This window comes from Bos javanicus, chromosome 22, assembly GCF_032452875.1.
Source record: "Bos javanicus breed banteng chromosome 22, ARS-OSU_banteng_1.0, whole genome shotgun sequence".
Taxonomy (NCBI): Eukaryota; Metazoa; Chordata; class Mammalia; order Artiodactyla; family Bovidae; genus Bos; species Bos javanicus.
In genome coordinates, this window is record NC_083889.1 from 51,524,927 (window position 1) to 51,530,926 (window position 6,000).

Consider the following 6,000-nt stretch of genomic DNA (forward strand, 5'->3'; position numbering starts at 1 on the left):
GGCGGGTCATGGTGGAGAGATCTGACAGAATGTGGTCCACTGGAGAAGGGAATGGCAAACCACTTCAGTATTCTTGCCTTGAGAACCCCATGAACAGTATGAAAAGGCAAAATGATAGGATACTGAAAGAGGAACTCTCCAGGTCAGTAGGTGCCCAATATGCTACTGGAGATCAATGGAGAAATAACTCCAGAAAGAATGAAGGGATGGAGCCAAAGCAAAAGGAATACCCAGCTGTAGATGTGACTGGAGATAGAACCAAGATCTGATGCTGTAAAGAGCAATATTGCATAGGAACACGGAATGTCAGGTCCATGAATCAAGGCAAATTGGAAGTGGTCAAACAAGAGATGGAAAGAGTGAATGTCGACATTCTAGGAATCAGTGAACTGAAATGGACTAGAATGGGTGAATTTTACTCAGATGACCATTATATCTACTACTGCGGGCAGGAATCCCTCAGAAGAAATGGAGTGGCCATCATGGTCAACAAAAGAGTCCAAAATGCAGTACCTGGATGCAATCTCAAAAATGACAGAATGATCTCTGTTCGTTTTTAAGGCAAACCATTCAATATCACAGTAATCCAAGTCTATGCCCCAACCAGTAACGCTGAAGAAGCTGAAGTTGAACGGTTCTATGAAGACCTACAAGACCTTTTAGAACTAACACCCAAAAAAGATGTCTTTTTCATTATAGGGGACTGGAATGCAAACGTAGGAAGTCAAGAAACACCTGGAGTAACAGGCAAATTTGGTCTTGGAATACGGAATGAAGCAGGGCAAAGACTAATAGAGTTTTGCCAAGAAAATGTACTGGTCATAAAAAACACCCTCTTCCAACAACACAAGAGAAGACTCTATACATGGACATCACCAGATGGTCAACACCAAAATCAGATTGATTATATTCTTTGCAGCCAAAGATGGAGAAGCTCTATACAGTCAGCAAAAACAAGACCAGGAGCTGACTGTGGCTCAGACCATGAACTCTTTATTGCCAAATTAAGACTTAAATTGAAGAAAGTAGGGAAAACCACTAGACCATTCAGGTATGACCTAAATCAAATCCGTTATGATTATACAGTGGAAGTGAGAAATAGATTTAAGGGCCTAGATCTGATAGAGTGCCTGATGAACTATGGAATGAGGTTTGTGACACTGTACAGGAGACAGGGATCAAGACCATCCCCATGGAAAAGAAATGCAAAAAAGCAAAATGGCTGTCTGGGGAGGCCTTACAAATAGCTGTGAAAAGAAGAGAAGGGAAAAGCAAAGGAGAAAAAAAAGATATAAACATCTGAATGCAGAGTTCCAAAGAATAGCAAGAAGAGATAAGAAAGCCTTCTTCAGCGATCAATGCAAAGAAATAGAGGAAAACAACAGAATGGGAAAGACTAGAGATCTCTTCAAGAAAATCAGAGATACCAAGGAACATTTCATGCAAAGATGGGCTCGATAAAGGACAGAAATGGTATGGACCTAACAGAAGCAGAAGATATTAAGAAGAGATGGCAAGAATACACAGAAGAACTGTACAAAAAAGATCTTCATGACCCAGATAATCACGATGGTGTGATCACTGACCTAGAGCCAGACATCCTGGAATGTGAAGTCAAGTGGGCCTTAGAAAGCATCACTATGAACAAAGCTAGTGGAGGTGATGGAATTCCAGTTGAGCTATTCCAAATCCTGAAAGATGATGCTGTGAAAGTGCTGCACTCAATATGCCAGCACATTTGGAAAACTCAGCAGTGGCCACAGGACTGGAAAAGGTCAGTTTTCATTCCAATCCCAAAGAAATGCAATGCCAAAGAATGCTCAAACTACTGCACAATTGCACTCACCTCACATGCTAGTAAAGTCATGCTCAAAATTCTCCAAGCCAGGCTTCAGCAATATGTGAACTGTGAACTTCCTGATGTGCAAGCTGGTTTTAGAAAAGGCAGAGGAACCAAAGATCAAATTGCCAACATCCGCTGGATCATGGAAAAAGCAAGAGAGTTCCAGAAAAACATCTATTTCTGCTTTATTGACTATGCCAAAGCCTTTGACTGTGTGGATCACAATAAACTGTGGAAAATTCTTCAAGAGATGGGAATACCAGACCACCTGACCTGCCTCTTGAGAAATCTGTATGCAGGTCAGGAAGCCACAGTTAGAACTGGACATGGAACAACAGACTGGTTCCAAATAGGAAAAGGAGTATGTCAAGGCTGTATACTGTCACCCTGTTTATTTAACTTATATGCAGAGTACATCATGAGAAACGCTGGACTGGAAGAAACACAAGCTGGAATCAAGGTTGCCAGGAGAAATATCAATAACCTCAGATATGCAGATGACACCACCCTTATGGCAGAAAGTGAAGAGGAACTAAAAAGCCTCCTGATGAAAGTGAAAGTGGAGAGTGAAAAAGTTGGCTTAAAGCTCAACATTCAGAAAACAAAGATCATGGCATCCAGTCCCATCACTTCATGGGAAATAGATGGGGAAACGGTGTCAGACTTTATTTTTCTGGGCTCCAAAATCATTGCAGATGGTGACTGCAGCCATGAAATTAAAAGACGCTTACTCCTTGGAAGGAAAGTTATGACCAACCTAGATAGCATATTCAAAAGCAGAGACATTACTTTGCCAACAAAGGTTCGTCTAGTCAAGGCTGTGGTTTTTCCTGTGGTCATGTATGGATGTGAGAGTTGGACTGTGAAGAAGGCTGAGCGCCGAAGAATTGATGCTTTTGAACTGTGGTGTTGGAGAAGACTCTTGAGAGTCCCTTGGACTGCAAGGAGATCCAACCAGTCCATTCTGAAGGAGACCAGCCCTGGGATTTCTTTGGAAGGAATGATGCTAAAGCTGAAACTCCAGTACTTTGGCCACCTCATGTGAAAAGTTGACTCATTGGAAAAGACTCTGATGCTGGGAGGGATTGGGGGCAAGAGGAGAAGGGTACGACAGAGGATGAGATGCCTGATGGCATCACTGACTCGATGGACATGAGTCTCAGTGAACTCCGGGAGTTGGTGATGGACAGGGAGGCCTGGCGTGCTGTGATTCATGGAGTCGCGAAGAGTCGGACACGACTGAGCGACTGATCTGATCTGATCTGATCTGAACAAGCTGTCTTTACCAGAAATGGCCAAAAGATGGCAGCATTTCTTCAGGCCCTGCAAAGATCCCTGGGGCAATCAGAGCGTTAGTGAAAGAAATTGGGTTCCTGGGTTGTAAATCAGAGTGCAGCTTGCTCAAAGAAACGACCAAGGATTTGTGTCTCACTATTTCCTTTCCTTACCCTTGATCGGCCAGGCAAATCTTAACCCCAGAAAGGTGCTTTGCTGGGGGTGCTGCCATAGTTGGGTGAAGGGACCTCAAGGAAGGAGACAGACTGGGAACCCCAGGGATGGATAAAAAGGGTGACTTTTCATAGCTCTTCAAGCCCACTCTGTTCACCCAGTTTGGTGAGGTAGCTGTGGAGTGCCAGATTGGACCTGAAGTTTGGGGTCCCATGAAGACAGAACCAGGCACTTCAGTATCATTGGGGGACTCACTGGCTGCCACACACACCCCAGCTCCCTCAGCCCCTCAACAGCCCAGCCCTGGGACCCTGGCCTGCTTATGTGACGATGTGACAGCAGCCCGGGTCACTGTGGACTAGGCATTTGTTTCCATTTATTTTCTTTTAAAGGAATTTCTGTTTTCTATTAGAGTAGAGTTGCTTTACAATGTGTGTGTGTTTGAGAGATATGGAGCATGATCTAGTTATGCATATACATACGTCGATTCTTTTTCAGATTCTGTTTTCATATAGGTCACTACAGAGTGTTGAGATTTCCATATACAATGCAATTGGTCCTTGTCACTTAACGTTTTTACATAGATATTATATATATGTCGGAGAAGGCAATGGCACCCCACTCCAGTACTCTTGCCTGGAAAATCCCATGGATGGAGGAGCCTGGTAGGCTGCAGTCCATGGGTCACTAAGAGTCGAACCTGACTGAGTGACTTTCCTTTCACTTTTCACTTTCATGCATTGGAGAAGGAAATGGCAACCCACTCTAGTGTTCTTGCCTGGAGAATCCCAGGGACGGGGGAGCCTGGTGGGCTGCCATCTACGGGGTCGCACAGAGTCGGACACGACTGAAGTGACTTAGCAGTAACATGTGCATAAAAGGAAACCAAAAAACATATGAAGCAAAAAGTAACCCATTCATAATCACAAGCAATTTACCATTTGACGTGTCCTTCTAGGTCTCATGTGGTCGGGTACTTGATCCCTGAAATGCTGGAGGAGGGATATGAGGAAGGGTGAGGGGAGGAGGGGGTTGGCTAACATCTAGGAGACAGTTTAGGTTATAACTGTCTGTCTGTACGTTCATTTTTTCAAAGCACCTATGTTTATTTTGGACAAGGTTCATCCTTTACTTTGCAACATCTAGGCATTTTAGATGTCTTGAGGTGACAAAAAATAGGGCTAGTGGTTTAAGCAATTTGTAAATATTTTTGTTATAATTGTTTTAAAAAAGCAGTGCCTTAGGTATGGAAATGTTAAAACTGACTTTTGAAACTGATTGCTGAGCTGAATTCTTTTGCGATGATCTACCGCGCGTCGTTTCTTAAGCATAGGGGTTATGTAGAATGCAGCTGACCTTGACAATGTGAAGCGTTTTTAAGTACCGGTTTCAGGCTGTTGTTACCTGAAACGACCACAAGATGGCAGCATTTTTTCGCCCTCTTGTCTCTGCGGCGATCAGAGGTTTAGTGAAGGAAATTGGGTTTCTGGCTTGTAAATTAGAAGCAAACTGCTCGAAACACCCAAGGGCTTTTGCCGCACTACTTCTTTTCCTTACTCTTGATCCTCCAGCCAAATCTTAACCCCAGAAAGGTGCTTTACTGGAGGGAGCTGCCGTAGGTCGGCAGAGGGACTCCAAGGAAGGAGGCTGAGAGTGGGAATCCGGCAACAAGCGATGGAAAAAAAGGGTGACTTTTCACAGCTCTTCAAGTCCAGAGTGTCCACCAGTTTTGGGGTGCTGTAGGCTTGCAGTAGCTGTGGGAGGGCCGGCCTGGATCTGGAGTTTGAAGTCTCATGAAGACAGGACCAGGCAGTTCAGTATCATGGGGGGGCTCACTGGCTGCCACATACACCCGGGCTCCCTCAGCCCCACGACACTCCAGCCCTGGGACCCAAGGCTGCTCAGACTGTGAGGATGTGACAGCAGCCCAGGTCACTGAGGCCTGAGGGGACTAGAGAAGGCACGCGTTTCTACTTATTTTCTTTTAAAGGAATTTCTGTTTTCTATTAGAGTTGGTTTACAGTGTTATATGTGTGAGACATACAGAAATATGATCCAGTTAAAACTACACATACATATATTGTTTTTCAGATTCTGCTTTCATATAGGTTATTACACAGTGTTGAGATTTCCATGTGGTGTTGATCTGGTTGTCACTTATCTTTTATACTATATTTATATATCATATAGATAGACTATGTATATGTATTTACATATATAAGATGTATTTCTGAGTATGTTTTAATCAAAACTTTTCATTTGTATCACCCCTTACCCACCTTCCCTTTAGTGAGTCTAAATTTGTTTCCTGAGTCAGTGAGTCTATTTCTGTTTGGGAACTAGCCCATTTGTATCCATTTTTCAATCTCTTCTATCAGTCATATCAAAGGATATGTGTCTTTCTTTGTCTGACTTAGATATGATCTTCACATCCATCCAGTTTGCCACAGATGGCATGCTTTTATTGTTTTTATGGCTGAGTAACAAAGGTTTGTCTAGTGAAGGCTATGGTTTTTCCTGTGGTCATGTATGGATGTGAAAGCTGGACTGTGAAGAAAGCTGAGCGCCGAAGAATTAATGCTTTTGAACTGTGGTGTTGGAGAAGACTCTTGAGAGTCCCTTGGACTGCAAGGAGATCCAACTAGTCCATCCTAAAGGAGATCAGCCCTGGGATTTCTTTGGAAGGAATGATGCTGAAGCTGAAACTC